Source organism: Ruditapes philippinarum, unplaced genomic scaffold (assembly GCF_026571515.1).
Source record: "Ruditapes philippinarum isolate M1 unplaced genomic scaffold, ASM2657151v2 ctg333_1_1_1_1, whole genome shotgun sequence".
Classification (NCBI taxonomy): Eukaryota; Metazoa; Mollusca; class Bivalvia; order Venerida; family Veneridae; genus Ruditapes; species Ruditapes philippinarum.
Window position 1 is genome coordinate 270,239 of NW_026864795.1, and position 9,378 is coordinate 279,616.

Below are 9,378 nucleotides of genomic sequence, written 5' to 3' on the forward strand. Positions count from 1 at the left end.
GAATTTAATACTCAAGCATGATGTCTTCATGTATACATTATTCCTGGCAGTTTTAGAAATCTTTAAGTAACTATGCTATCGGTCTGCTGAAACAAATTATATGTAAATGGTTTGCTGCAAAATAGGAAGTAGTATGCACTACCTTTATCTAAATTTAATGAGGTGTGTGTCATCTTTAGGTATTCAACAGATATAACAATCTTTTACATCATTCACTTTCCATAATATCTGATTAGATTATAAATTACACCTTTAAAAAAAGGAACAAACTAGATGTTCGGAAAGTAGTGAGTGTGAAATCATCATGTGAAAATAAAGAAGATAAATACGATCCCTATTTCACCTAGATCAATCTAATGCAAAGTTTGTTAAAAAAGCTGTACGGGATCCTTTATGTACCATGTGACAACTAATGTTAAAGTATCAAAATAAACAAAATAAGTCGAGTAGATTCGATATTTTTGGATATTAAAAAAAGCCTTTTATTTATTATAACACACAATAAACGCTTGTTCCTAAGACAAACTTGCATATGTACCTATTTATTTCCTCATATCAAAATAAACTAGAAATGTGTCCATAGGACACGGATGCCTCCACACGCCACGGTTCTGTCAATCTTATGACTCTAGGTCAAACATTTTTTAGACTACATGTGCCACAAGTTGAAAACTAAAAATCAACAAAGGGCCATATTTCTGTTAAATTTGGTCGCAGCAAAAATTTCTTCCTTTACTACCATCTACACATTAAGGTTGTTAATCCCTGAAAGTTTAAGCAAAATCTGCCATCCAGTTTAAGAGGAGTTGTGTTCACAAAATTTCCACATAGTATATAGTGAAAAAATCAACAAAGGGCCATAATTCTGTTAAATTTGGTCGCAGCGAAAATTCCTTCCTTTACTGCCATCTACACATTAAGGTTGTTCATCCCTGTAAGTTTAAGCAAAATCTGCCATCCGGTTTAAGAGGAGTTGCGTTCACAAGATTTCGGGACGTACGGACGGACAGACGTACGGACTGACGGACGGACGGACGGACAAGTGCAACGCTATATGCTCCCACATTGTGGGGGCATAAAAATCTATAGCATTGACTGGGTAATTAATTTTCTTGCTAGAAGAAGGAAAGAATCTAGGTTAAGGGTAATTACATATATGTTTAGGGCGCATCATTGACAGGCACCTACGTACATACGAAACATACTAGACATTTATATCCCATCCAGACAACTTAGATCCCAGAATGATTGCTTAGCACTTGTTGTACCGCGTAGCAGGACTGTGCTTTTATGACGGCAGCCCCTAAACTCTGGAATGCCCTTTCTAGCACACTTAAAAGCTGTTAAACTCTAACACTGCTTAAGAGAACACTTAAAACTCACTTATTTAAGAGGTTTTATTTGGACTGATTTTTTTAAAACAATTCTTAAGTCTTACCTGTATTTGTGGGTCTTTTTAACTTTTAAGCTACATTTGATTTGAATTTGTGACTTGAGCAATATCGAAGTTTTAATTTATTTTTTTAAATATTGTATCATTTATTTGGTTATACTGTACAGTACTTTTGAACGTGTCAATGTGCATGAAAAAAGTGCTCAAGAAGTTTGGTATATAATAATAATAATAATAATAGTAATAATAATAATAATAATAATAATAATAATAATAATAATAATTATTATTATTATTATTATTTCGAATGGACTGAAATCTCAACCGTCGATCTCAAGGGCTCAGTCTTTAATTGGTCCCATTTTTAATTCGACTTTAACCTTGATCATAACATTATAATCTCTTCGAGTATTATCTTCATACTTGACCTCAACAAACCTTGGGACAAGACTAACCTTGACCTTTATTTATAAATGTCATTGACCTTCAAGGTTAAATGTCTAAAAAAATTTTTGCTGATTTTTGCTATTAAGTTGCTATAACTTTGTAATTTTTAATGGATTGTCTTCAAACTCGAACGCAACAATATGTTAGGATAAACATTTAAGTGGCCCGGACAGACCTTAACCTTCACTCATAAAATACATTGACCTTAAAGTTTAAATTATCAAAATTTTCATTTTTTACTGTAACTGGCTATAACTTTGTTATAATTGAGTGGATTGATTTCAACAGAACGATGTTAAGGATAAAAAACCCATGTTTATCAAAGTCAAATTGACATTGACTCATGTATGACCTTGAATTGAAGGCCTAATTATTGAATGTTCACTGATTTTTGCTACAATTTACTGTAACTTGGCAATAAATTAATGGATTATCTTAATACTTTGACAAAGCAACATTTTGGACAAGACATTCTATAACGTTGAACTGACCTTGATCTTGAGCTTTAAATGATACCGTCAACGTCAAATCATGAATTTTGGTTAAATTGTCAAAATATTATTTTTGTACGGATTTGTTTTAAACCTTAAATGTGACCTTGACTTTAAGTAGACCGTGACAGCAAAGGTCAAATTAATGAAATTAATGAAATTCTATTGTTTTTTCCCTTAAACTGGCTATAACTTTGTTATTTATAAATGGATAACTTCATATTAAGACACAACATCTTTTAGGTCAGGACCTTCCTTGACTCAAAATTAATTTATTTCCACCGATTGTCGCTATGATTGGCTGTAACTTTGTAATTAGTCAATGGTTGGATAAAACAACCTTTTGGACAAGGCATTCTAAAAAGATGTTCAACTGACCTAGACATTGAGCTTTAAATGACATTGACCGTATAGGTCAAAGTAATGAATTTTGTTTAAATTGTCATTATTCTGTTATATATGTACCGATTTGATTCATATGTGGAAAAACCAAACAGACATGTGGAATAATTTAGATATGACCTTTAAAACAATTGTCATACACATGTATTTCTATTATATGTATTTAAGTCTAATGTAAACAAACACGGCTTGACAGCCTGCCCAGGAACGATGCGATGGCTGAACTGTGTTCTTGTAAATTCATTGTGCCTTACTGCAGTAATCAGGAATTAAAACTACCAATACCACCACCAACACAACCACCACACTAAATCAAAGCACAGAAGGCGCTGAATTTGTTTGGGTCTCAGAATGTCAGAAAGGTGAAGGTTGTTAGATTATAAAACAATTTGTTTTTGTATAGTGTCACCAATGCTTTCCAGCGTTTTAATTGTAGTAGATTGGCTATAAGACTAATTGCAACACTGATATTCAATCAAATGTTTATTTGACTTAAACAATTTGAAAAAAAAAACAATTTGAAAAAAAAATGAGTTACATTAACTGGGATTTGAACTCCAGACCTCTCGCTTCCTAAGCGAGCGCGCTAACCCCTCGGTCACGGTGAATTATATATTAATTGTCTGAAGAAAACCATATAATAATAAATTAGGGTTTGTAACGACGCTAACTGTGTAAATAATCATGGCGCTTACTATAAGCAAGTATATCTATAAAGAATAAAACAATATTAGAAATCTTCGACCATTTAGGAATTATTTTGCTTGAAAATTAATGCGCCTGTCATGTGACCATATTTACGCAGTGATCTCCCCTGAATTTTTCGGCCTTTGTGTTACATATAAAGGGAAGTAACCGCTTCAAAAAAGCGGACTACTTTCGGCAATTGCAATTAACAGCATTAGAGTCTGAAATTTCGCTACCATTATTTGTTTGGTCTGACGACCCAAACAAATAAAAAACAACACTTTCTATTGACCAATGACACATGAGATGAAAATATTGTCTTTCATGATACGTACGGAACTGGCGGATTAGATATCAGTTGCACAAATTAGATGCACTCCAGGCCAAAGAGAAGCCTATTATCTATATTAGCTGGTTAAGTAAGGTAAAGGTATCTGAACAAGTACTTTTTTGTTCTTTTGTTTCATTTTGTTCTTTTTAATTTATTCCTCTGGAAATTGTTGAAACTATAAAAGATTTCTGGTAAGTTTTAAAGAGGTTTGTTCATTAAATATGTATGTTATGTATATGTAGTAAACAAGTGTGTTCTATTTATGGTTATCAATCGCTTCTTTTTGTTTTAACCTATTTTATTGCTTTAAAAATAAGATTTTGATTTTAGTATTTTTACGATGACTTCGACGGAAATTTTAAACTAGTGCAAAGATTTCTTTTAATATTTTGCACGAAGAACCATGATTGAAACACATTTAAGGGTCACCATCCTACCTTTTTAGTTATCAGTCCAGGAATGTGTGTTTTTTCTGCGCTGTTACATTTTTTTCTTATTTGACTTTATAAAAAAAACCTAAAAAATTCAATACTGTATAGGACTTCTACCCTAATCAATGATTTACATTTCAAATCGGTGCATAAATGGAGTGAAACATGAATCTTTAAATGCTAAAGACGTTTTCAGGAGCTTTTATATAGACATATAGTCAAAATTAAACTTTCTAATAGCAATGATATGTAAAAAGGCCAACAAAACGTCACGCGGACGAGACGGAATTAAATAAATGTAATTAAGTGACGAGGCGGAACTAAATTTATTTAATTATTTGAATTTATCTACCTTACTTTCCTGTTAAACTCTTCACGAGGACATAGTTATTTTAGGTAGTTTTGAGTCGATTTAAAAACAAAGCCTTTGTTGCCATCTTTTCAAGAAGGAGATCAAAGCCATTATAGGAATCCGAAATACTATTACAAAGTAATAAGAGATTAATACACGGCAGAGTAGGGCCGGAAGGTGATAATCGGCCCGCAAAATGAATAATGGCCCCGAGGGCTTCAGCCCGAGGGCAGCCGATTATCACCTTCTGGCACAACTGGGTCATTCTATTATTTTTGGCTACTTTGATAATACAGCATGTGTCAATTACAGTATTACAGAAGTGTGCCTTTTGTTACATAATTGTGTAAGGACATCATCTGTCAGTGCATTTCTGGTAATGATTATGACTAGAAATGTACTTAACAATAAAAACAGTTGTAGTTTGTCTGCACTGGAGAAAGGAAATATCATTTCCGTAACCAAACATTTCATTGTGATATTTTTTTAGAAAGTGATGATTTCAATCAAAGCTTAAATTCAGACAATACATTTTAACATTTTAGTGCCGAGAAAACGTCAAAAACTGCGTTTTATGCTTTTGGAAATAAACAATTTGCTTAATTTAAGTGTTAATAAAAAAAGATAAGTGAAAATGGTCAAGTATTTGTATTAGCAGGATCTATTCGATCAAAGTAGAAGATAAACAATGATGTCCAAGCATGAATTGAGAACTGTACTGTAAATTGTTCATTTAGTTTATATAATATACCTTTTGCCAATATAAATATTATGAATATTTTGATATGTTACGGGAATGAAATGTTGGTTTCGGTAATGACAATTTAGTTACGGAAATGACAATAAAGTAAACATAAGGAAATTATTCAAATTTATTCCCATAACATCGTTAACCACTAAACTTTTACAGATAAACATGTACATCAGTACCTCAAACCTTCTTTTCATTAATTTACATAACAGTTAAAGCAAATCATATTTCAGAGATCAAATTCATGATTATATTAAGAAACGATTTTGGATAAAATTCTTCAAAGTATAGGATACACCAAATGAGATCTCTGGAAACAAATCATTAAACTAAAGATAACTTAACAATCTTTAAAATATAAAAAATGGAATGTCAGACATTTCATTTATGATTTTATATCACGACACCTTTACTCTTTTAAATTTTATAAGCTGCAATCAATGCAAAGTCTGAGTAGCAGTTTTTTTATATTTCTTTAATAAATATCTCACTGTTTTGATTGGAGTTTAGAGACAGCTCATTTTTGATGATGACAAATATATAACATGCTTTCTAAGAAAACAGAACAACAGTATTATATTCTAGTTGACTGGAATATTGTGAAACCACAAGTCTGTACATCCGTAAATTCACACAGCGTTATTTAAGGTATGAGCCCCCTAATAGACACTATAAGGAACTATAAAATTGACAACATTAATCAGTTATATACCTGAAAAGACACAAGAATGCAAAATCTAAACAAACTTTACCGTATAGTTTACGAGTTATGGATATTCTTATTTTTATTAAGTAAAAATTGCCTATTAGAAGGGCTCGTTTTCAGAAATGAGAAACCTAAATATTCTATTTAATAATCATTATGAAAAAATGTTTTCCTATAGAACATTTTTAAGAAACAAATAATAGCATTCAGCTAACAAATTACCCAGCAAAATTATTGTTTCTACTCAAAATGTTTGAAATATGTATTTAAATGTTACCCTACCCAATCCATTTTAAGTAGTTGTTTGATCATTTTTCTACTTGGCAGGCCTTATCTAAAATATCCCTAAATTTACTAATCAAAGTTTGCATAATTTTTTTAAAGTATATTTTTTGCGCTTGTCAAATATAAAATACTTTACCGTCAAGTTTTTATTTTACTAGACTTTGAAAATATCAGGTACCATATTTGATAATAAATTTTTGAACAATTTAGCCGATAAATACCAATAATATTTTCTTAATTAAAATGAAACACTTTTTTTCTTAAGAGTGATCTGAGAGACGCAAATAATGTTCAAAGAAAAAAAGGAAGAAAAAAATTGCCTCTCCTGGGGCTTGAACCCGCGCCCCTCAGTTACAATTAAGTTTACAGTAGTCCTAGTCTATTTGAATACTCTTCAAAGTTGAGATAATGCATTAGGTGGATCATACCTTAACGAAATAAACTGTTTTCCTATGGACATATCTATAATTAACAAAACTTAGAACAAAGCAAACTTTTTAAACGCCAACCTTTTAACCACGAACAATCATATCTCATTCCTCATGTTAAGTCGCTTATGACTTTTTTTAATTATTGCATTCAGTGATTTCCTAATATGTCTTTTATTATTTTATAGTGGCTCTGGGGCGACTTAAGAAATGTAATGACCTTATCGAAGTGATACCAACATATATCAGGAAGTAAAGGCCAAAAATATTTGTTTGGTAATTTTGGGCTGACTTTATGCATCACTTGGACTTGTAGGTCATTTTCATCAACATCCAACACCCTGCCTGGATATGGAATACCGTCATATATATAACAACAATGTATTGATGAATTAATGTTTCATCTACTGTGTCTATTGGCTGAAGTACTGGTTCATTGTCCTGAAAAACAAAATTATACAATTATATAAAGATATATGCTTATTTCACAACACTTGGCATAAGATAATTGTAGACACAATCATTCTCGGTTATAAACAATTTACAAATGAATTTTTCAGTAAAGTTATAATGACAATCATTTATTCGATTATTTAATGATTTTGTTAAATGTCAATGAAAATTGTGAGGACTTACTTTTGATTTCATCTGTGGCAGAGTTTCAGATTGCTTTTGTGGATTTGTAATAGCAGGTTGAGCCAATTCTGAATGTCCATTAGAAACGCTAGACTGGTAATCAATAGACTTTGAACTTTGATCATACTGAAATCAAAATATTGTAAATATATATACACAAAAAATATTACAAAAGAGATATCATCAAAAGCAAAGAAAACAAACACAAATAGTTGACAACTGCAGACTCGCCTACAAACACTTACATATATTAATAAAAGTGTGATTCAGTTAATACGCATACTTTCTATATACTTGATTAAGTACATATAATTTTAAAAGTGCCTTAACCGAAACACTTAAATAAATAATAACTAGAATATGTCAGTATTTTTCAAAACAACTTAACTGATATATGAAATTCTATATTTAAACAATATTTAAACAGAGTCATATCTATCGACAGATCTACATGCATACTCTCAGGTATTTGCCGAAAAGCAATAGTGAAGGTCTTTGGACTTTCTTGGCCAGCCCTGATGAATTATACAATTTATATTAAACTACAATGTACTAAACTACTGTTTTTACCTTGTCAATAAATGTTGTTTTCGGTATTCCATAACAATAGCACATTTTGGGACAACTACAAAAACATTCTTGTTAATACTTCTTCTTTACATTTGACCAGGACCTGAAAAACATATTAAGAAGTAGCTAGATCTAATTTTTTAAGTATTGTTTAACAAATATAAATCTAGATCTACAATATGATACATTTTAATTAACAGAATTGCTCATTTATAGATATATAATCATTAGACCTGAAAACTTTCATTACCGTAACGCTATCCTCATTACCGTTACCAGTTAACAAGTTACGGAAATGAGAGTTACGGAAATGATAAATATGATCAATTTTTATTTTTGAAAGCCCCTATGAGTGTTTGCAATTGAGAATCGTGGCTTATGTTTAAGATTACAATAGAATACTTATGTAGATTTTTGAAAATTTATGCAGTTCATGTCAGTTTTACATTTACACAGCGTACGGCAATGATGTTCCTTAAATGTACGCAAAAAATTGTACTTACCAATCAAAATGTCGTCTCCTCTTTCTGCCATCTAGCACACAAAAATCGCGTTCAAAATTTTCCCGCCTTTCAAAGGTTGTATGATGTAACATAAAATGAGTATTCAAGGGAGGCAATTCCATATACACTGATTTTTAATAAAATGTTACGGAAATGATAATGAGGTGATGGGACGATTTATGTGACATAAAAAGTCAAATTTAAGCATGGAATTTAGTGCAAATGTTTGAATTATCAAATGACATATCTTTTCTATTTTATGTTTATATAACAACTCTATTACAAGTAGAGAAACTGATAGCGAACAGCATGGATCCTGATCAGACTGCGCGGATGCGCAGGCTGGTCTGGATTCATGCTGGTCGCAAACCCATTATGTTGGTTTTGTCATGACACGGTTCATTTGTTAAGATATAATAATCCTTATAACGCTGTACGTTTGGAACGGTTCTTTTCATTGGCTGCTGTCAATTTATGAAGAAATCTCACTTAAAAAAAATAAAAATAAAAGATGCTTACTGTATTATTAATTCGTTATAAGTATTTCTGACAGGTAAAATGGCCGTATATTAAAAGTCGTTTACAATATAACCATCGCCTAGCGGCTCGGGTTGTATTTCCAAAACAACCGTTTATATAGAGCCATATAATCTGTCAAAATATTTATAACTTATAATATATTCTGTAGGTTTACAAAATTTTCAGTAATCATATCATTTCCTTATGGTAAAACCGGCTTTATGATGTTAATTTTCTATCGAAACTTTCATAAAACCGTTGATAATTTTGTCGGAAATATTTACCTTGACATTGATTTATGTTTTTCTTTTATTTTTATTCTTTTCACATCTGTAATGTCCGCGTCATTTTTTTTTGCAAAAACTGTGGTCCCTGAGGTCACGGATTTACATTACAATAATTGTAATATAAATCCGTGCTGAGGTTAAGTTCTTCCTTCTAATGTC